Source organism: Anomalospiza imberbis, chromosome 11 (assembly GCF_031753505.1).
Source record: "Anomalospiza imberbis isolate Cuckoo-Finch-1a 21T00152 chromosome 11, ASM3175350v1, whole genome shotgun sequence".
Taxonomy (NCBI): Eukaryota; Metazoa; Chordata; class Aves; order Passeriformes; family Viduidae; genus Anomalospiza; species Anomalospiza imberbis.
The window spans coordinates 21,442,474-21,465,920 of NC_089691.1; the positions used below are offsets into that span (position 1 = coordinate 21,442,474).

The following is a 23,447-nucleotide window of genomic DNA, read 5'->3' on the forward strand; positions in this document are numbered from 1 at the left end:
GTTACCACGCTGGTGGTGACTCCCAAGGACACAGAATTGCCCAAAAAAAAACCCCAGGAATTTGCTCTTTTGCTGCTAATATAGTTTCTTCTCCACAGTTCTTCCCCTTTTGGCTCTGGAAAGGGTTGGTGGCCATTGCAGTCAGCAGACATCACACACCACCTTTAACCACTCAGTGCTTCCCAAGGGCCAGAGTCAGTGCTGGAATTAGCATCTCATCACCTGGCAGTACCGCTTATCTACCTTATTCCTGAAGGTAAAATGCAATTAGAAATTTAAATGATAATTAAATGGAAACCTTTTAAATCTTGATTTGCGTACTCCAAATTTTCACCTTCCTTCCCTGTGACTGTCTGCTCAGCTGTCACTGCCAGGGCCTCTCCTTGCAGTCTACTTTGGGTTTAGCAGTAGGTGATGAAGCATAAAATGATATTTAAATACTATAATTTCAAGAGCAAGCAAAGAACATCACATTTATCTTCACTAACCTTGAATATGCCTGTCCCATCTAATGAAAAAAGTGATTGAAGGGACTTATTTCAGCTTACTGTCCCAAGGCCCCCATAAAAGCTGAATGGTAATTTAATTAGTTTCCTTTCTGGTGATTAACTAGGAATTTCTGATCATTTAATCTGAGTGCACTTTGATTCATTAAGTATCTGTTTCCATTCTTTTATGAGGTGATTAAATAGCCCAGCCCAGGTGCTGCTGTCGTTGGTATTCAGGGCTGCTCTGGACTTTGAGACAAGCAGGTAGGAAACATGCAGGGTGGGAGCTGCATTCCCAAACCTTTTTGGGAGCAGCTGATAAATCAGCAGTCAGTTCAGCCTGGCAGAACTCTCAAACCACGGCTCGGAGCCGTGGTGAGGGAAGGAGGTGCAGACCTGTGCCCGGTGTGACACTGCCTCTGCTTCCATCCCAGGCAGGCAGAGGAGGAGCAGCATCTGAAACCAGCCAGGGCTGGGCACTGATGGCAAACTGGGGTCATTCAGGGGGAGATCCCCCCACTGCCCTCCTGACAGTGACATTTCTCCTGAGCACAGCAAGTCACTCAGTCTGCTGGTAAATCCCCCCTCGGTACCAGCAGGGCCGTAACTGCTGGCCTGGCTCATAAAGGATGATTAAATAAATCTACTCTAGTGCTCTGAAGACTGAGAGTGCTATATACTTAACTTTTTATTTAGATTTAAAGCTTATTATAAAGGCTCTACATACTCTCCAGACACCCATACCAAAAAGGAAACTCACGATCTGTTAAAATGTTGCTTAGCACCATAATGGAATAAGGGAAGTTAAATTATCAGGCAGCTGATGCTGCAGCAAAATACACTTCATCAACTCCACCCTGAGAGAAACTCTGAGTACCTGTATCAGGCAAAAGATACCAGAGTGGGTTTCTGAGCACAAATAAGCTGTGGTTTATTTTAATCATTAGGCCAGAATGGTAAAATGGGATTTGATTCCTTGTATGAAAAAAAAAAAAAAATAAAATAAAAACCCAGCAAATTAATGGTGCCTCAATTCTATTTTCATTTATTTTGACTCCCAGATCAGATGGATATAAAGATAGATGGATATAAAGATGGGTATAAAGAAAGATGTATATAAGGACACCTGATCATCCTGAAGGATTCCAGGGACATTCTAAACCCCCGGCCTGGCTGGTGCAACCCCTCCAAACCCAAACAGCAGCACTCCAGGGAGGCACAAACCCATTAAATCCATTTCCCAACACTCAGAATGCTCCCCACAACACAGCAGAGCCTGGACCAGCTCTCCGGCATGCCCTGGAGGTGAGCAGCTCCGAGCTCCCTGCCTGCAGCAAGAGCAGGGCAGGGCTGGCAGCCCCGGGACCACCAGCCCTGTCCTCCAGCACAGCCTTGAGGGAAGCTTCAGGGGTTCCCTCGAGCTCAGACTTGCATGATTTGGGAGCCTGTGCCTTGTAAGAAGTGTCGGACAGGTCAGCAGGAGCACACCGCTGCTCTCGCTGGTGTTTTACCTCGTGGCAAGAGCTCGCTGCAGTTTTAAGAGCAGAGGAAGATTTGTAAGGGGTGTAAAAGTAGGGTAGAAATAGGAAAATTCCAGTTAGTATGGAATCACCTATAAATGCTGCCTTATTCACTGTAAAGACTTTCTGGACTTAAAGTAAGCCCAAAAATTCTTTTCACTAAGAATTTGACATAGAGAGGGAAGCTGAAAACAGCAGCCAAGGCATTGCCCAGCATCAGCCCTGAAACCAGGCACAAGGCTGCTTTCCTCCCAGCCCTCACAAATTCTAAGATTGCCTCAATCACAGCCATTTTTATTGGTTTTTAATGAGTTATAGTGTCTTTGTATTTGGAATTCTGAGCCACCGTTTCTTCCTCCCTCAACAACTGCAAGGAGCAGAAACTTGATTTTGTCTTGAAGTGGAAGCTGGAACACCTGTATGGCACCACATTTTACAGGCCCACAACAACATCTTTCAGCTCAGGCAGGTCAGGGATTATGCTGGGCTTCAGGAGCTGCCTACTTTCATTTATCCCACCCCAGCAGGAGCCACCTCCCCACACAGGGCAGTGGGGGATTCCAGGGGCTGCATTTGTCCCCCTTACCAACAATTAATCCACTTCTCTGCCTGGAATCCTAGCAAAGGCTGTGGAGTAACTCGAGGACAAAGGTGACAGCCTCAACAGAGCATGAGTTTCATTTTATTGAAACACAATTTCCTAAATCAAGGTTTCCCTCTCCAGTGCTGGAATCAGACAAATCTGCATTCAGCACAAAGGAAAGCTGACAACAAATAAGGAATGTGTCCTACTTCTCCAGCCTGATGTACAGCCCAACCTGCCAGCAAAACCTGCCTCCCAAATAATTCATCCGTGCCACGCCACTTGCCAGAATATTGTTATTTCAGAGGAAGCCTGGCTTTTTAATTATATAGAATGCTGTAAAAGGTGTTGTAATCCTAATTGTGCATTAAGAAAGTGTCGTGATAGTAGAGATGTATCAGGTGATATTCAGGAGAACAATGCCAAGATGGGAGTGTGGAGGAAAGGCTGCAATTACTCCATGTAAGCTGGGATAGTTAATCATTGTGTTGGACTGGTTTGCATTTTTAAACAAGTTCTTGTCTCTCCTTTTGGCAAAGTGTCATTTTGCAGGAAGAGAGCCACAAGTTATTCTCATGGGCTCTGCAAATTAAGTTAAAACAAGGACAAACCCAAAGCCACTGCCACAGCAGGAGCTGGCAGGGCACAGCCAGGTCCCCAAGGACAGCCTTGGAGTGCTCACACTACTGCTGGGAGGGCTCAGCAACGGGGTAACACTGATGTTTATGAAGTTTTAGGATGTAAAACTTCATAAACCTGAGGTTCAGGAAGTAAATCCTTCTATCCACCGAGTTCAGTGCAGAACGAGCTGCTCTTGCTGATTGACTCAAAAAAAAACCCAAACCCAAACAAACTGAACCTAAAGCAGCCCCCCTTGAGAAGCAGCAGCCTCATCCCCTGTGAACAATTTGAGCACAGTCTTTGAGGAGACAGGCTCTGAAGGAGAGGAGGAAACCAGAAACTACAGGATTAGATCCAGGCAGGCTCCAGTCCTGAGGCTCAGGTGGGTTCTGACCCTGGCTGGAGGGAGGAATAACCCGACTGCCATGTTCAATAATGCAACACGAAATTCATTTTCTAAGCACACACACCTGCACAAAGGTGGCTCAGCAGTGGTGTCTGCAGGACAAAATGATACAGAGGTGGAATTGGTACTGTTGAGGAATTTGATTTGGAGTGGAAATTGAACAAGTCACAGAGGTGGGAAATGACTGCCTTGCCCACAGTGGCCATCGTGGGCCAACACAAAGCCAACCCAGCCCTGTGGTGCCTGCAGGAGCGCTGGGCAGTGCCACCTCAGCAGGGCACTGGGAACAGCTCAGGAGCTGTTCAGGTTCCCCATGGAGAGACTCAGCCCTCACAAGGACAAGCCCTTTCCCTGAAGCAGCTCTCCTTGGGATTTGGGTTCTGGTGGCACTTGGGACCATGGGGAGCAGGTCAGAGGAGCCCAGGTTTATCCTAACAGGGGCTCTTTGGCCACTCTGCTCTGTGGACACTGTAACAAGAAGCCAAATAAACCCCAATGCTCCCCCACACCTCCCCTTCCCAGCAGGGATTTCTCCCGAGCAGCTGTACCCCAGCCGCTCCACAAAATCACCCAGCTGGGAGCACAGCCTGAGGCACGGCTGGGAAGGGAACATTGCGCCGGTCCTTCTGCACTCGGGCACCATTCCCTGGCTCCTCCCATTCACACACACCCAGCAGCACCCACTCCTCACCCAGACAGGAGATGTACCCCGGCAGCAGCAGCAGTGCCTCTCGTGAAGCTCCTGCTGAAGCACAGGGCTGGGCTGGAGCCTCCAGGAACAGAGCTGCTGGAAGTGATGCTTCAGAACAGCCCAGCGTGGAGTTACATGAGGATACAGCAGGAGGAGATGAAGATGAGAAAGAAATTACAGCAGAGACACTTTGTTCCTCAGCCCTGAATCCCTTCTGGGTCATAGTCCACTCGCTGCTACTGGATGCACATTACTGGAACCCACGTGAGGAAATGCAGGAAGGAGATTAAAATGTTCAATCATTTGCAAGGGCTCCCCAGATGAACAGCAGCGTGTGCTGGAAGAGCAGCTCCAACACAAAACACTGCACTGGGCTCTAATCTTGCTGGGAACACAAAATGAATTCTGGGGATGGATGTGGCCAAGGTTATCCGGCTAAGGAAGAGCATTCCTGGAGTCAGCTCGTGTGGGCACTGGCCCAGCAGCATCTGCAGCACCTGCAGTGCCCAGGTGCCACATGTGGCCTTGGTGTGGTCCCACAGGGCTTGGAGGAACAGCCAAAGCACACCTGAATCACCTGATCCCTCAGGAACAGCCAAAGCACACCTGAACCCATCTGATCCCTCAGGAACAGCCAAAGCACACCTGAATCACCTGATCCATCAGGAACAGCCAAAGCACACCTGAATGACCTGATCCCTCAGGAACAGCCAAAGCACACCTGAACCCACCTGATCCATCAGGAACAGCCAAAGCACACCTGAATCACCTGATCCCTCAGGAACAGCCAAAGCACACCTGAATCACCTGATCCATCAGGAACAGCCAAAGCACACCTGAATGACCTGATCCCTCAGGAACAGCCAAAGCACACCTGAACCCACCTGATCCCTCAGGAACAGCCAAAGCACACCTGAATCACCTGATCCCTCAGGAACAGCCAAAGCACACCTGAATCACCTGATCCCTCAGGAACAGCCAAAGCACACCTGAATCACCTGATCCATCAGGAACAGCCAAAGCACACCTGAATCACCTGATCCCTCAGGAACATCCAAAGCACACCTGAATCACCTGATCCCTCAGGAACAGCCAAAGCACACCTGAACCACCTGATCCATCAGGAACAGCCAAAGCACACCTGAATGACCTGATCCATCAGGAACAGCCAAAGCACACCTGAATGACCTGATCCATCAGGAACAGCCAAAGCACACCTGAACCCACCTGATCCCTCAGGAACAGCCAAAGCACACCTGAACCCATCTGATCCCTCAGGAACAGCCAAAGCACACCTGAACCCACCTGATCCCTCAGGAACAGCCAAAGCACACCTGAACACACCTGATCCCTCAGGAACAGCCAAAGCACACCTGAACACACCTGATCCCTCAGGAACTGCCAAAGCACACCTGAATCACCTGATCCCTCAGGAACAGCCAAAGCACACCTGAACCCACCTGATCCCTCAGGAACTGCCAAAGCACACCTGAATCACCTGATCCCTCAGGAACAGCCAAAGCACACCTGAATGACCTGATCCATCAGGAACAGCCAAAGCACACCTGAATCACCTGATCCCTCAGGAACAGCCAAAGCACACCTGAACCCACCTGATCCATCAGGAACAGCCAAAGCACACCTGAATCACCTGATCCATCAGGAACAGCCAAAGCACACCTGAATCACCTGATCCATCAGGAACAGCCAAAGCACACCTGAACCCATCTGATCCCTCAGGAACAGCCAAAGCACACCTGAACCCACCTGATCCCTCAGGAACAGCCAAAGCACACCTGAACACACCTGACCTGTCAGGAGCCACCCCCTGTCAAGAGCCTGGGCTGGGCAGGGCCCACGTGGCCACAGCACAGCAGATATATCCCACAGACAGAACCAAAAGCTCCATTAGTATAACAAGAAGAATCATCATCAGCCTCAGATGGAAAGTTTCTTTGGAAAATTCTGCCCTGAAACCTTTGGCTCATTTCACTTCCATTGATTTTTGTTTTAGCAGCTGGAATGTAACCATCCCACACAGCTCCTGACCACCTTCCAAATGATCTGAGGGCTGGACACATCCCAGGAGAGGTTTCCAGTTGCTTGGTTTGTACTTTTATGAAGCATTGCTGCTTTTTCCTGGGATTTTATTGCCCTGTAAATGAGGATGCAATGCAGAAAGCTGCTTTTATTTTTGCTGGGACAGAGCTGAGTGGGAATAAAGCCAAGAGGAATGCAACTCCCCTTTCTCATTTTCCATGGAGAAACACTTGAGATCATCTCTTTAAAAGCTTTCTTTACTGAAGACTTAATTTAACAGTTGATTTTATTTACTGATTTCCTGGGATGGGGTGTGGGATGGCTGTAGAGGCCATTCCCTCAAAGGATGCAGAAATCCCAGCCCACTGGCAGAACATCCCAGTCCAGGGAGCAACAAACTGGTGAAATCCCATCTGCCTGAAGAACTGTGGGAGCTGCCTATTTGGAGGTGCCAAAGAGGAAAATCTAAGAAACTGCGGCCACCAGAACTCTCTTCCCTTACAAGAAGTCAGCATAACACCCTGGCATCCAGAAATGATCAGAAATGGAGAAAACCTCTTCCAAATCAATTCCCCCACGCGCAACAGGTCCCTGCCCTCCGTGTGCTTTTCCTCTTTATCCCCAGAGAGAGGAGTGGGAGTGGTAAACCAAAAAAACCCCTAAATTTAAAACTCTTTAAGTGTATAAAGCAGAACTTTTCCTGGTGGCTGCCAGCACACATCAATCATTGATGTCAGTCCAACTCAACAGCACAGCCACAGCACTCACTCCTTGAGGGCCCTTTCCAACTCCAGATATTCCACGATCCACCAAATCAAACCAAAGTCACCTCACAGCAACTTTCAGAAAATTTATGGCACTTCCCGATTTTCCATGGTAAGGGATGCAGCAAATTTAACTTATTTAACCCACATCTGTCGAGTCAGAGGTGGCTCCTGAAAGCTTGGTTAACTTGAAATGCCATTGCAGCTTTTGGCTGGTTTTTCCCACTCTCCCACTCACAGTATGCCAGGGAGAACAACATCCTCCCACACGTGGGAGGGACAGGACCTGCCACACTCCTTCCACACACAGGGAAGAGTCTGGCAAAGGCTTCGGCAGACAGCTTTGGGCTGGGCTTGTTTGCTGCAATAATGGACTGGAGATCCCAAAAAGGGGGCTGAGCACCCAGAGCCTGGCATCCGCAGCCTTGGAATTCCTTAAATTCTACTTTAAGAAATGGGATGGATATGCAGGAAACAACTTTCTCCAGCTCTTTTACGGAATTGCTTGATTTTTACCCATGAAATCACTTTCTCATTAAGACAGCTTCTGTGTATTTAAAAATAGGAGACTGGAGAAATGTAGAAATGTTCTAAAGGAGCTACACAGATTAGGATTAGGAAAAACAGAAGTCCTGCAGAGCTTCAGCACAGAGGAGGAAGCTGGAACCCTGGAACCCTCAGCCTCTATTGCCCATCCCTGTTTTACAGATCTCTGAAATCTCCCCCCACAACTCCCTTTAGTTGTTGTTATCACAGAATGGTTTGGGCTGGAAGGGACCTTAAACCCCATCCAGTGCCACCCCTGCCATGGGCAGGGACACTTCCACTGTCCCAGGCTGCTCCAGTCCCCATCCAACCTGGCCTTGGGCACTGCCAGGGATGGGACACTCCCAGAACACCAAATCCAGATTTCAGCATCAATAAAACAGACAAGTCTTTAATTTCCAGTACTTTCCACATGTAGGTGTTTGAGGCCACTGGAGGTTTTCCCCAGTCTTACTCCATATTAATGCTCCCAGGGAGGCAGTTACACAGTTACACCACTGACATGTCATTTCTAACAAGTTCATATTGGATGGGAATCCTAAATGACCTTGCTGGGGCGCCTGCCTGATCCCAACCTGCTGAAAAGCTCTCCTGGCACGAGCTGCAGGTCATTCATCTTTTATCCAGGTGCATGCACACAGCCCTGAGTCATGCACCACCAACAGATGGGAAGAATCTTATATTTATGAGCTGCCACCTTTTTTTTTTTCCCCTAGAAATTAATTTTCCATTAAAACTCTTTGAAAAACCTTTGAATTAACAGAGTAACTTCATTCAAGGAGATAACCTAGAAAGGGTAGCTTTTAACATATTTGTGCTCAATCAATTAAGCAAATTGACCCTCTGGATTTTGGACAGAACACTCAGGGCAGGTGTGGCATTATCCCTTCTGGTTAAAGCCAGTTTTCCTTGTCTCTGGGAATTCCTGTGGATGTAATCACCATGAGTGTTAATTAAAAACAGAGGTGTCACAGGGAAGGTGTGACAGCAAAAAGGGGACAAGCCCAGGAGTGGCATGTGTGCCTCTGCACCCCGAGAGATTTGCAGATTATAGATGATACATAAAAAACAACTTCGTGGTGGGTGTTTTGTCAAAAGATTTACAGGTTTGGAGTGGCTCAGGTGTTTAATTGCACTTGATGGGAACTTCAGTTGCCTGGGAAGAGCTGGGAACACAGCAGGAGCCCCAGAGGTTCAGGGAGAAACCTCTTGTATTATATTATCATGTGTATAATAATTAATATAGAATATAAAAATATTTAAATAAGGGCAACTTGATGGGAACTTCAATTGCCTGGGAATATCTGGGAGCAGAGTCCCCAGCTGGTCACCACAGACTGCTGGGAGAAATCCTCCTGCATTATTTTATCATACACATAATATTCTATTTACTAATTAATATAGTCCCATATAACTAATGTAGAACAACAGAGGTAATATTTCTGCTTGGCTTATTGTTTCATCCAGCATATAAATAAAACAACTCTTAAAAGAACCAACTGAAAGATGCATTAATGAATCTCTTAGCAATTCCTTCAAAGGAGATAAGTTTGGCCCAGTCCCACCCTGGCACTTGTGGGAATAGAGAGGGGTTGGTGCCACCATCAGGGTGGTGACACTGCCAGGGTTGGTGCCACCATCAGGGTGGTGCCAGGGTTGGTGCCACCATCAGGGTGGTGGCACTGCCAGGGTTGGTGCCACCATCAGGGTGGTGACACTGCCAGGGCTGGTGCCACCATCAGGGCGGTGATACTGCCAGGGTTGGTGCCACCATCAGGGTGGTGACACTGCCAGGGCTGGTGCCACCATCAGGGTGGTGGCACTGCCAGGGCTGGTGCCACCATCAGGGTGGTGGCACTGCCAGGGCTGGTGCCACCATCAGGGTGGTGGCACTGCCAGGGTTGGTGCCACCATCAGGGCGGTGACACTGCCAGGGCTGGTGACACCTGGATGCACCCCCAGCCCCTGCTCCCAATCCAAGCCCCCAGGGGATGAGCCAAGCCCACTCCTGCTGTTCCAAATGCTAAACTGAGCTTTTCCAAGCCATGTACAAATAACCACCCACAGCAAAGGCGCTGCTGGAGCCCATGATTTACACAGCAAAGGCAGGGAAATTAAGAAAAGCCCAACGTGAAATAGCTGCCCCCACTGGGGCTGGGCACAGACACCTGAATTGCAGGGCAGCTCCTGCCCTTCCTTAGCTCTGGTTCAGTGAGGGACACAGAAAGGGGAACTGGGGATGTGCAGACACCCTGAATCCTGACATTTCCACAGGCACTGCACTTCTCAGGTCAGAACATACTCCGTGCACAAGTGGGGTGGATAAATCAGACACAAGTTGTCGACGTCTTGGGGTTCTGAAGGTCAGGGTGACCCCAAAATCATAAAGAGTCTTTGCTTCCTAGCCCGACACAGCCAAAGAAGGAGCCTGGAATGCGTCTGATTGCGCTTTTCAAGGTTGTTTATTTCTTCTTATCTAAACATTCTTTCTCTGACCTGCCAAGCTCTGCCTAGCAAGTCCACCATAGCATTCTCCCCCCGAGCCTCGGGTGGCTCCCACCTTATACACTCAAAACTACGTGTGTATGTTTACAATTTATTACCAATTCCTATCACCTATGTTAAACTGTGAATCTCTACCTTAAACCAACAGAAAAGTGTCACCATCACAGCAAGACATGGAGGACAAGAAGAAAGGAAAGAAGGGTAGGACACACCCAAATTCCTCCATCTTGTACCCCCTTGAACCCCATTCTAAAAACCCCCAAAATTCTACTTTTTCACCTGTGTTAATCCAACTACCACACCACTCAAACCCTTGTGGCTTGTAATTCCTCATGCAGAGTTGACAGCTTTTCCCATGGGCTAAAATGGAAGCCACAGGTGTTTTTGACTTGGTGCCAAGGTCTCCGAGCCCCTGCCAGGGTCTGGAGCCAGCCAGGGCAGCCAGAGGGATGTGCTGGGCTCTGACAACAAGTGACACATGAGGACAGGCCTGGGACAGCTGGCAGCACATCTGGATATCCTGGGGACAGACAAACCCCAAACTGGGCCTGTGACAAATCATCTCAGGTGTTTAACTCCACACATACAAGCAGAAAGGGGCCAGAGGAAACAATTTAGCCCTAAATATTTTCCCTGTTGGCTTCCCACCCTTGTGGGAGCTCTGTTATTTATATGCATGAATGATTTATTCCTCTATTACCAGTTACCTCCTTTGATTAAATATATTAGGGCCTTTTAAGCTATTTCAAGGCTACAATCATTTTAGAATTAAATGATCCTTTGAGTACCCTTTGGGAGCTGAATGCTAAACTGACAGTTCCATAATGCAAAAAAATGGTGGTTGTGCTCATTTTATTTAATTAAACTGTACTCTTGATCAAGCAAACCAAGTGGGAGAATATTAACCCTATTTTTTACTTCTAGAAAAGAAGTAAAATAAAAAACTGGGCATTCTGTTGTCATGGTCAAATGTTGTCTTTATTCAGCTGACACCTAAACTGTTGTGTCACGAAGCTGTAATTTCATTCATCAAAGGTCCCCAAAAGAACATTTCTGGGTTTTACCCTGCTGCTGATCGATTATGTCCAAGTAGGAAACACTTTAAAAACTTTTCTCCCTTCAAGCTTTGCAAAAGATCTGAATTTAAATGGCACTTTTAAGGCTCTTTGGAGGCCAAGTACAACAGCAGCCCAGCTTTTGAAGAGCACACAAAAATACTTCTGGCCCGAAAGAAAGGAATGAAGTGACAAAAAGAGGAAGATAAAAGCAATTCCAAGTCCCAAACCTACAGAATCCCCTCAGTCTTGGCCTATTCTTTAGAACTAAACCTCATTTTGCAAATCAAAGGACCAGCTGCTAAACTTGCCTTAAAAAAAGAGGTAGGTCCTGAATGCAGGGCTGAGAGAGTCCCAGCGCTGCCATCAATCAGTCCCTGAGGTCCCCCTGCTCCCACCAGGAGTGTCCCCATCCCTGGACCCCAATGCCCAGGGATGCTCTCCCATCACCGAATGGGTGCCTGGAAAAGAAACTTTCTGTGAGGCACCTCGTGGGCTTCACCCTCAGGAGGTGGCTCAGCTCCATCAGGGCTGCACGAATGTTGTACCAAAAAAAGCCAAATGTCACTATTTAGAGACAGCAGTGTGGATCCTCACATATGGAATTAGGTGGTACTGGGAAAGGGACAAAAGAAAGGGAAAAAAAATCTTTCTTTGGACAAAACTTAAAAATCCTGAATTTCACATAGAAGCCTTCAAAGTCGATTAAAAACAATTCTCAAAACAATTCCCAGCTTTCACTAGTGCTTAACAACGTGTTTTCCTCTGTGAAGAGGCACTTCAAATTGGATTTGCAGTTCTGTCTGAATGTTTTATTTCCCTTTGTGATCGCTGCTTTGTAAGATTCATCCTGGGCAATTAATATATCAAGCAGAGAATCGCACCAGGGATTTCCCCAAAGAGATTTTGGCAGCTCGGGGTTCACTGGGAGCTCCTGCCTGTAGGTCCCAACCCTCTGGAAGTTATTAAACAGCACAAGGCTGTCACAAAATTAAAGTCACTCAGTTAGAATGAACTTGGCACTTCATGCACCCGAAGCCAACGTGTGTTCCACCTGATAAAAATCTCAGCTCTGCAGCCCCAAACAACAGGTGCTGGGTGATAAAAGTCAAGACAAAAGTGCTAAAGCCTCTCACATACTTTCCCCAATTTCTACAGCAACAGAGCTGTGACAGAGGGCTCCTGACTGCTCAATTTGATGGCCAGGCAGACTTATAAAAGCTGAGTTTCCTAGGGGAAGGCATAATGAAATCAATGCACTCATGAATATGGATGGCAGGCCGGGGCCATCTGTTCGCCACCAACATCTTTTCTTAAAACAAGTTTCAAATATTTCGCCAGAGACGTCTGGTATCTTTATTTCCAGGGATAAAATTAGACCTTGGATTTTCACCATCTCCGGTCATTAAGTGCTATTGTTATGGAAATGTGGTGGTTTTTTTTTTTTTTTTTTTCCCTCCACTGATAATCAAAAGATGGAGTGATAAAACAGTTTGACAAAGTTCAGGTGGAGATTTCATCGGTCTGCGGAGGAGCTTCACAATATTGACAGTCAGGGCACGCCACGTGTAATGTAAATATAACTTCTCTGTCCTCCCCCCGGGGAACAGGAGCCTGGGATGTCCTGCCCTCATTTGTACCCTACATCCATCTGATTTCCTTTGGTTCCCAGAGAAAACATCATAAGGCATTTTTATTCCGCGCTCATGAGGCTGGCGCTGGTTTGCATGCGGGGAGAGGGGCACGGGTGAAGGAGCTGCTGCTCCGGGCTCTCGGTGTGGATGGGAGAGATCCAGGAGAGATCCAGGATCTCCTGGGATTTGCCAGGAAAGCCAGGCAGACCCTGGGCTGTGTCTCTGCATTCCCATTCCTGCACTGGGGGGAAGCTGAGCCTGAACCAGGCAGGGCTGACCCAGCCCCAGGTGGCAGTCAGAGAGCTCCTGAGTGCCAAAGCCAAGACTGGGAATGGAAAACCCAAACCACTGTGGGAACAGAAACTCCAAGCCCTGGAGGAGGGACGACTGAGGGTGATTTTTTCACCACACAAATATTTTTAAGGGCAGGTGCCAAGAGGAAGGGGCAAGACTCTCAGTGGTGCCCAGCCACAGCACAAGTGGCAACAAGCACAACCTGAAACACGGGAAGTTCCAGCTGAACACATGGAAAAAACACATTATATTGTGGATGGCAGAGCCCTGGAACAGAAGCCCAGATTGTGGAGTGCCCTTCCTTGAGATATTCAAACCCACCTGGATTCTCTGGGTGAACCCACTGAGCAGGGGTTGGGCTTGGTGTTCTCCAGAGGCTCCTTCCAACCCCAACCCCAGCCCCAACCGGCCTCGGGTTCTGGAGGTCCCCAGCTCTGGGGCAGCAGGAGAGGAGCTGAAGTCTCTCACAGGAACAATCTGTCTGAAGCAGGTTGCTCTCAATTACTGTGTTCAGTGTTAATTAGTAATCAGCTCCTGGTTACTCAGAGCAACCATGAAGCTGAGACAGCCCAGATAAACAGAATTCCAACGGCTCCCGAAGAAATGAGTCTAAGGACACACTCACAGGAAGGGAATTGGCTCAGAGTTCTCCTCCTGGGGTCCCACCAGCCTGGCCAACATCAGCACCTGCTCCTGCCCCACGGGCTCCAGCAGTCCTACATTTGATGGCACACTCGGTTCCAAACCAGAGCAGATACATGAGGTGTCCTGTGGTGAACTCTGAAAAAAAGGAAACAACCCAAAAACCCAAGAAAAAAAATTTAATTTAGGTTTTGAATGTTTCAGTCTTACAATATTCCTCTCCATTTCAGCCTATTGATAGTATTTATGTGGCTGTTAAAAAAATCAAAATAAACCAAAGTGAAAAATATATGGGAGTAAAAACATTAAATTTAAATATTATCAAAATAGTCAGCATTTTATAAATAAACCTCAAAAGATCAATGCTTGCCCAAACATTTTTATTTCATTGAAGTGAGGTTTTGGTCAAAAACGTGCCTTGGGGATCACCCAGGGATTCTCAGCCCAGCCACACTCCGCCCTGGGGATGGAGAATAGCCTGGGCTCATGGCTGAGGCTCATTTCCCAAAGGAATTTCTGCAGCTGATCCTAAGCATGGACAACCTGGGCAGGTTATGCCATAACAGCTTTTCCATTTGCATCCAAATTTGGGGCATTATGCTCAACCTGCTCATCCACTTCCACTCAAAGGTGCAGCTTGCTCAATTTGCATAATAACTATCTCCAGCTAATTATCCCCATTTGTTCATGGAAGCAGCCACTTTCTGTAGGGCTTAAAATTACCATAAACTGTGCATAAGATCAAGACAACACCGATTTATCTTATTAACAGTGAGGAGTTTGTGTGTTAATTAGCAGGGGATTACTTTGGAAATGCATTCAGATGCTCTCAGGACCAGTTCACCTGACAAGCCCCGAGCACCTCTCAGGATCTGCAGCTCAGGGCTGAGGCAGAGGAGAATCAGAAGCTCCAAGAGCAATGGGTGAGGCCAGGGAAGCACCCTGGAAACTGGGAATTCCTGTTTGGAAAACAGGCACACACTGCATGGGCACTGCAAAGGTGCAGAAACCTCTGGGAAGTTATTTAAGTGGGAGACTTGGAGAAAAGTGAGTTAAAAGTGCTTGCAGCAGTGTGTAGGTAAGCTCAGCGAGCTCCTGCACACAGTAAAGTTTGTTTTCTGCATTGTTTTGGATGGCATTTTGGACTAATTGTTAATAGAGGTGCAAAACTGAGGTCCATTCTCCTCGAGGGCTCAGTGCCTCGCTGATATTCTCCTACTCTGCTTAGTGAGCAGCTGCTCCAGCCTCGCCCTTGGAGCAGCTGTCAGAGCACTTCCCATAACATTCATGGGTGCTCCATGTTTTCCAGCAGCAGGTGGTACAATTTCTGTATCTGCAAACGATCAGCATTCAAATCCAGATTTTTCTCCCTAATAGCTACTACACAGCTACAAAGTGTTATCTTTCCTACACATAGTTTTAATACCCCCAGTAAAAGCTGAAGTGAGGACTTGTATTTAAGGGAAAGATGTTCCCATGAAACTTTAAGTGAGAATTTCACACTGGGAAAAGATTAGAATAATACAGCCTCTCAAGTACAGAGCCGTTTACTCTCCGTTTTTCCTGTGCCCCAGAAATAGCCTCCTTAATTTTCACTCTGGGGCTCCCACAGGCACCCATGTGGATGCTGGGAATTGGACAAACTCCTTACACAACCAAAGGAACTCACAGGATACACAGAACAAAAGAAAAGCAGCTTGCATGAAACAGTTTTGCTTTTAAAGACCCCAAATCCTTTAAAAAGAACTGCAATGTGAAACTCAAACTAAAATAATTATTTGCTGCTTTTCCATCAAAGCCAACGTTGACATTTAATGGAAATGGGCAGTTTTCAAGCCAATATTCATGTGCTGCACTAAATTTCCACAGAAAACAGGTCCTCTGTCCGTCTTCCTAAAAATCCATGGAATTTGAGCACAACCTAGTAAAGCCATGAGACACAGAATGTGGTTCCCATCAACGGCATGGCCATAAATCTTTATTTCCTGGTGGCATGATGGATTTCGTAAGACAATGGATTTAACAATCCCTTTTTGCCAACCAGTTCCCTAATTGCTTAGGAAACCCTTTCTGGGTTTAAGGCGTTTCTTAAGGAACTAATTTTCCACAGTGATCCTGAAAAGAGCTGGAGTGTGATTGCCAGGGAGTTAATGGAGTCATTGTGCATATTTTTGTTCTTAATTTTCCTAAGAACAATCTGAACCTTCCAGAGAGATAAAAGAGAATATCAAAGGCATCTTTTACATCAGGTGAGGCTCTCGTCACACAAACCCCATGCAGCTAAAAATTCAATGGCAAGACCTGTATCAGCTGCTCTCCAAAATTGTTTTCCATGTCAATAAAGGAGCAAGTCAGAAATAAATAATAGCACAATGGCCAGAGGTGCTGCTGCTTTTCAGCAATCTGCTGGAATTACTGGCCTGGCTGCATGTGAGGGCACAAACCTGAGAATTATTCCTTCCCTATCCATGGCAGGGGGCTGGAACCAGAATCCAGAATAATTTATGTTGGAAAACATCTCCAAGATCATCGAGTCCAAGCTGTGCCTGATCCCCACCTTGTCCCCAGCCCAGAGCTCTGAGTGCCACCTCCAGGAATTCCTTGGACACCTCCAGGGATGGGCACTCCAACCCTCCCTGGGCAGTGCCAAGGCCTAAGCACCCTTTCCATGGGGAAATTCCTGCTGCTGTCCAGCCTGAGCCTCCCCAGCACAGCCTGAGGCTGTTCCCTCTTGTCCTGAGAGAACTGATGATCTTTGAGGTCCCTTCCCACGAGAACCATTCTGTGTTTCTGAACACCTCCCTCCCTTTCATCCCCAGCTTCCTGGAAATGGTGTCCACTCATCTCATCCCTGCAGCACATCCTGCCCTGGCACAGACACTGCCAGCACCACCACCATCATCATCATCATCATCGTCAGGCATCATTTTGTGCTGGGGGCTCCCAAAAACACCCCCCTGACAGCAACACAGCCCTGCACAGGCTCTGTTATCATCACTGCAGACCAGCCCAAACACCAACGAGCCAAGTGCAGCACCAGCTCTTTGATTTTCATGCAAAAAAAAAAAAAAAAAAGGTTTTTTTTAAAATTCCTGCCAGGCACCCATGCCATCCTCCTTGGGCAGAGTGTGCCACAAGGAGAGAGAGGTGCTCACCCAGCCTGCTCTGGGGGTGGCAGACCAGGTGATGCAGATTAGAAAACCCAACTATTTTCCACAAATGGCCCAGCACTTCCTGCAAAGAATGTCTTCAGCACAAGGCTGATTTTGATCTTAAAGACTAAAGAAACATCAAAGGGAAATACCTGTGGGTATGCAGCAGTGCTCCTAGAACAAGCAGGGGCTCATGAATACCAATTGATAAATATTCTGTATAAATATTGAACCTCTGTGTGCAGGTTCCACTGAGAGCCCACCTGAGCCCTGCCCTGCAGCCCCAGGGACGCCTGTGACCACCTGGCCTTGGCTTTAGCAGAGCCCAGGCTGCACCTGAGGTTCAGAGTCCAGCTCCCGTCCCATCCCAGGGCTTCTCCCGGGGCCCTCCTGGGATTTTGCTCCCGACTTCAGGCTGGGCTGGGCTGCAGATGGGATTTTAGGTGGTGATGGTTTGTAAAGGCAACACTGGGCGTGTGGGGCTCTGAGCAAAAGCAAGATACAGCAAAAATGATCATGGACCCCGGCTGAAACCAAAAGGACAGTCATCAAGTGGCCAAATTTCACCTGATTTCTCAGCAAAACTGCTGCTGATTTCGCAGCAAAAAGCACAAGGCTTTACACAGCTTCCCAGCAAGGACTTCCTGCAGCCCACAAAATTCATTTTGATTTATCTTCTGCACTGCTGTTTTCAGATGCAGCCGAGGAGCAGAGGGGGGTGCATGATTTCATTTAAAACTCTGCTGTTTCAGGCTGGCACTCCCCAGCTCTGAACAGCTCTTTGCAGCTGCCTTCACAGACCAGCATCATTTCTAATCTCACCCTGAGCAAACACTTGTATATCTGCTAAATGACTCAAAATTACAGATTTCTCCCTCTCAGTTTGCTGGATCACTGTCTCAAACAGTTTCTCTGCCCAGTCTGATTTTCAAAGCAAGAGCATCTGTTGATAATCTAATAAGTCTGGAAAGAAAATATTTCTCTTTTCCACACAATGCTGGGAAAATCTTGAAACTTGTAAACAAGCAGGGGATATGACAGCAGCAATTGGTTTCTGCTAACAGCAAAATACAAAGGAAGGAAAATATGAGTAGAAAAGTATCTCTGTGCATATTTAATATCGTTTTTGTAGCAAGGCACTTTCATGAAGTTTGACTCAGTGTTATAATTAACATGTTCTGTAACGGTGGTAATTACCCCATCAGGTAAGGCACAATGGATGGCAGAGCAAACCTACAATATAATGATTATTTCCAAGTTGCATCTCAATTTTTGTGCATTTTAAACACCTTCTCTGTGCCTGGGAAAGGGATTTTTAACTACATGTGACAGTGCAGCCCCAGCCTGGCACAGTGGGATTTTTGTTATCTTTGCTTTTCCTTCTTAATAAACTACATCCTTTTGAAGATAACTAATTCTAATAGATCAAGTGATGAAATTTAATCCAATTAAACCCCACCTGAGCACACCTTGATGGTGCAGAGCAAGGTGAGAGACAGAGGCTTCTCCCCGTTCTCCCCACCACAGAGCATCTCTGCCTCCAGGAGCAGAAAAACCTCTGGAAACATCTGGAAACCAACCCAGAACATCCCAAATGTCACAGAAATGACAAAGCCCTTTCACTTTGCAAATGGTTTTGAGGCACATTGACCTTGGGGTGCTAAAATTCCCTTTTTTAGGGGAGAAGTACGGCGTTCAGTCCCATATTAAACCAAAGTAACATAAAGCATCAGAGTATTCCTGCAATTCAGGGGTTTGGAGCCTTCACAAAGCATTTTGAGTGCTGCAGGAAGATGAATTATCTCCCATTTCTTGTATCAAACCCTGATGTCATGTCTGGAAAAACACTAAACCCTGTCAATTATTTCTGTCTTCCCAGGTTCCATCCGTCCTTTGCAAGCTCGTCCAGCAAGAAAATAACCCCTCTCACTTTGGAAAGGGGCAATAAAGATGATGGATGCTTTTTGGAGTTTATTTCTGCGGTGTCCATAAACATTCCCCTAATAGCTCATCACAGCTGACGAGGAGCCTGGCGGAGCCAACTGCTGTTGACTGAAAATATCTGACAATTTTTTTTCTCCCAAGCTTGCTGTACAGAAGCAATTATTTATATTTGAATAGCACTCTCCTACGATCAGGAAATATATATATATTTGTCATAATTAACACAGGGCCCCGCTACGCAGGCTCCATTAATGAGCTTTTATTAAAAAAAACTATTTTAGCCCCTCTTACTCCGGGGGGAAGCATGAGAGGCCTGAGATGTTTATCTGGCACTCTTCATTTTCCCCTACACACCAAGAAAATTAAATCACTGAACCAAATTCAAGGCAAGAGCTGAGGAACCATCCCCTTGATTTTCTTTTTGACCCCCAGGATGCTCCCAAAGGCAGAAGAGAATCCCAGAATGTTTTGGGTTGGAAGGGGCCTTAAAGCTCATCCAGTTCCAGCAGGGACACCTTCCTCTATCCCAGGTTTCTCAGCCCTGAATTCCTGCTCTCCTTGCTCAAGATCACTGGAATGATGCCAAGTGGCTTTAACAAAACTGCTTTTGGATAATTATTTTTTCATTATTATTACTGTATTTTTAAATGGCCGTTTTTATCTTTCTACCCTGAAAGAAAATCACACTAAAGGAAATGAGACCCACCCAAATGTTGATGTTTTAGAGACACTCTGGAGGGAGGAATAAGTGCAGCATTTTAAAACACCAGCATTTATAGTGATACCTGGATTTGTGGGAGTGAAGAAAAGATGAAAAACATCTTTGAGCAACTCCCACCACAAGCTGTACATTCAGAGGCAACAGACAAGAGCATGGCCTGATAAAAACGGGATCTCCCAGCTCTACCCTCAGGAATCTGGAAAAGGCCACGGTCAGGGACCCACCACCCTTCCTGCCCAGCTCCCTCGGTGCTCCCTGCCCTCGATATGTGCATTTCTTGGCCATAAGTAATGATAATGTCGTTAATAGCGGGCACTCTGGGCTCCATCCTGCCTTTAACCATTGCTTGCCTTGCTCTGGAAGCAGGCTGAGGTGAGCAATGTACAAGGCAAGCACACTGCTGTCACTTAGCAACCTGAAACAGGGCTTGGAACAAAGATCTTTATTTCTGGAACCATTTAACAGCCGTGCCTGGGCAGGGCTGAGGTTTTGGGCATGGCACAACCCCAGCCCCTCCTGCTGCTGCTCCTCTCCAGGGCTGCCACTGTCTCTGCAGCTTTGCACCCTCACCTAAACCTCCTAAACTTTATGGCAAAGAGCAGGAAGAAAATCAATAAACAAGGCCAATTGGCATTATTTTGTGGCTGTTCCAGCCAGTTGATTCCAGTGTGCCCAAAGCAGAGAACAGCTCACTTTATGCCCATACAGATCCCATCAGCTGCTCTGCCTTTATATATCAGAAATCAGGTGACCCCCAACAGGGAGAAATGATGATGTCTGGTTCTAGATCAGAAGCTTGAAGGATAATTTTAGTAAAACTATACTATATTACATTAATATACTATTTAAAGAGATACTATACTATTTTATATGCTTAGTTTTTACTTACTTATCTAACTATAAACTCGTGACTCCGCTGAGAGCCCGAGCCACAGCTGGATCCCACTGGTCACTGACCCCAGACAACCTTCACCAGGATCCAACCCAGCCATCACTGCAGGTGAACAATCTCCACACCACATTCCACATGGGGAAAACAGAGGAGCAGAGATAAAGATTGTTTTCTCTTCTTCTCTCTGTGCTTCTCCTGAGAGACAGAATTGTGTCTCTCTGTCCAGAGAACGTGGATGTCACATTTATAGGGTATCTTGGAATCTCTTCCTCTCCCTGGCCTGGTGGCAGTGCCCAAGGCCAGGGCAGCAGATCCTGCTGAGCCCTGGGGTGGAGGAGCTGGAACCCAGCTGAGGTTGGAGCAGGTCCCTCCTGTCCCATCAGGCTCCTGAGCCACACCCAAAGCCCTGGATGGGAACGGGAGATGCTCAGCACTGAGGTGTGAGTGCCCTGGGGCACAGGGCAGCTCCAGCATCCTGCAGGAGCTCCTTCCTCACCAGCTGAGAGAGCCAAGAGCCTCTGCTGATTGCTCTGCGTCTTCCTCTTGCCTGAGCCAGACATGCTTAATTACTGCCAGCTTTAATTACTGTCCCAGGCTCCCAGAGGGCTTGAATTCTCTCAGACTTCACATCTCATCCCTACTCCTTCCCTGCAGCAGCTCCAGGACACCTCTGGGCTGGAGCAAACTGAGGATTCACATTAAGAGAATGAACCTGGTTAAACTGGAAATTTGGGGGTGCTGCCTGCTCCCCACCATGGGCGAAACCTTCTTTAAGGGGCAATTTAAAACCAAGCTTCCACCAGAAATTTGTCATTTATCATGTGCTAGAAATAAATGCTGCTGCCCACTGCTCACCCTTCTCTACCTGAATCCTCCCATATACACGAGGGGAACTAACTTAGATATATTCCTGGTAAACCGAAATGCCTTGGTAAAAAATTAGCATAGGTAGGAGAGTATAAAATTCAGAGAGAAAAATGGAAAAGGGAAGTAAAGAATCCACAGCCATTATAATGCCTAAAAAACCAGATCTGCCTTCCAAATATTCTTTTTCAAGGAAACACTCAGGATGACTTTTACCTCTTAAATCCCATTAACCAAACTGAACAATTCAAAAACCAATGAGAAAATGCAGAATAAATGTTGTAATGTGGCAGAGCAACCCTGTGAGCTCTAACTATAAAGCACTGCCTCTAATCAAATCTTAATATTCTAATTAAAACTATTATTATTATTACTGCTATGTTTCTGTCTTAGCAAAAACCATTTCTTCTTATGTGTTTTTTAAAAATTTTAACCATTTCTTCTTATATATTTTAACAAATTCCTATGTATTTTTAACAATTTAATTGTTAAGGACAGTCAAAAATGCCATATGTGATCAATGATTTATAAAAATTAAGCCTGAGTTTGTATTTTAAATCACTGTGAAGTGATTTAAAGTCACTGTGAAGCATCAGTTCGCTGCATTTTGCCAAGTCACAATAAAGATGAATTTTAAGATGAAGTTTTCCCACACTAATACACTTCATGGGGAATGAAAAAAATTATTGTTGGCCTCATATTATAATGAAACAGAGTCAGAGACAAGCTACCCAAAACACAGAGCTCTGACAGCAATTTACAGGCTTTATATGCAAGTGGAGCTAATCCTCTAAGTAGACTTCCAGCTCCTGCAGGAGACAGGAATTAGGTGGCATTTGAGTTCACAGGAGAAATGTGGAACTGTCTGGCTTCACTGTGAATAAAGGCAGGGAGGTTGAGGGTGAGACAGCAGAAGTGCATCAACACCTCACTGCTAAATCCCACTGCAACACAAGCCCAGCAGCTTTGGAGGTGGCCAAATCCTGCCAGTGCTGTCCTGGGAAGAAGCAGGATTTCACCAGCATGGTGAAAATGCTGATTTCACCAGGATTTTTTGCCAGGATGGTAAAGCCTGCCTGATTTCAGCTCCACAGGAGCAGTTCCCAGCCCCTGGCCATTAGTGATCTCCTGAAACCATGAGCCAGCCCCATGGAGAATGACCCTTCTTGGATGACTTCCACCAGGGCCTGCCAAGGTTTTAGCTTTGCCTGCAGTGGGACTGGAAACTGCCCTGTTAAACTTGGGATTCAGAAAATTTCTATGTAAAAGCCAAATAGGAGAAAGGTTCTGAGTGAAGTGCTTGGAGCAGAACCTGGGAAGAGGCAGCAGAGCAGGACAACACAACCACAAACCAAACGTGGAGCACAGCACAGAGGAGCAAAGTTATTGACAGAAACATTAACAGGCCATGCCCAAATGCTATTTTCCTTTTGCAATCACAATTTATGGGTGGGGTTCTACCCAGCAGATGGGCAGAGGGTTGTGCCACCCTCAGAGGTGCAGTGCTGTGCCACACGTCCAGGTGACCAAGTGCAAGGAGAGCTTTCCTTGGGACCAGCATTCATCACATAAACATACAGCAAGAAGCACTTTCCCTTACAACAACATCAGTCAGGCCATGCGCAAGTTGTCTTCAGTGAAATTAAATGATTCAGGTCTTCTGGAAATCGATAGGAGCCCTTCCATTGCCTGTGGTGGGCGTGGGACGAGGCTCGTGCCGCTGCCACACCAACACTGAGGCAAATGGGCTCTCATCCAGCCAATTTATATTGCTTAAATTAATTTGCCACACCTTAGCTATGAAGATCTGCAAAGAACTCTACTCCTTCCTGTCCTCTTTTAACCCTGTACACAATTTCCCTGGCTAAAATGTGTGAAACACTTGACAGGCTCAGCCAAATCCCAATCTGGCAGCACCCTACAGGTTCATCCATGGTCTCCTGGCACCACTGTTCAAAAACTCATAGTGTCTGAAAAAAACCACAGGTCAAAAATTAGACAGCTTACAATTTATCCTTACCTCCTGTTCACTTTTGCCCTTCAAAAGAACTCAGCCCTGGGGAGCTGACAAATAAAGACAAATTA

The 23,447-nt window shown here is 46.7% G+C and overlaps 1 long non-coding RNA gene across 3 annotated transcripts in view; it reads right to left on the reverse strand.

Moving 5' to 3' along the window:
- Positions 1–23,447, reverse strand: part of LOC137480888 (uncharacterized) — a 77,588-nt gene that overhangs the window by 24,994 nt on the left and 29,147 nt on the right. For all 3 annotated transcript variants that reach the window (XR_011003161.1, XR_011003160.1, XR_011003162.1), the window contains exon 2: positions 13,773–13,927. This is a non-coding gene — a long non-coding RNA (uncharacterized lncRNA). The remainder of the gene's footprint in view (positions 1–13,772; positions 13,928–23,447) is intronic.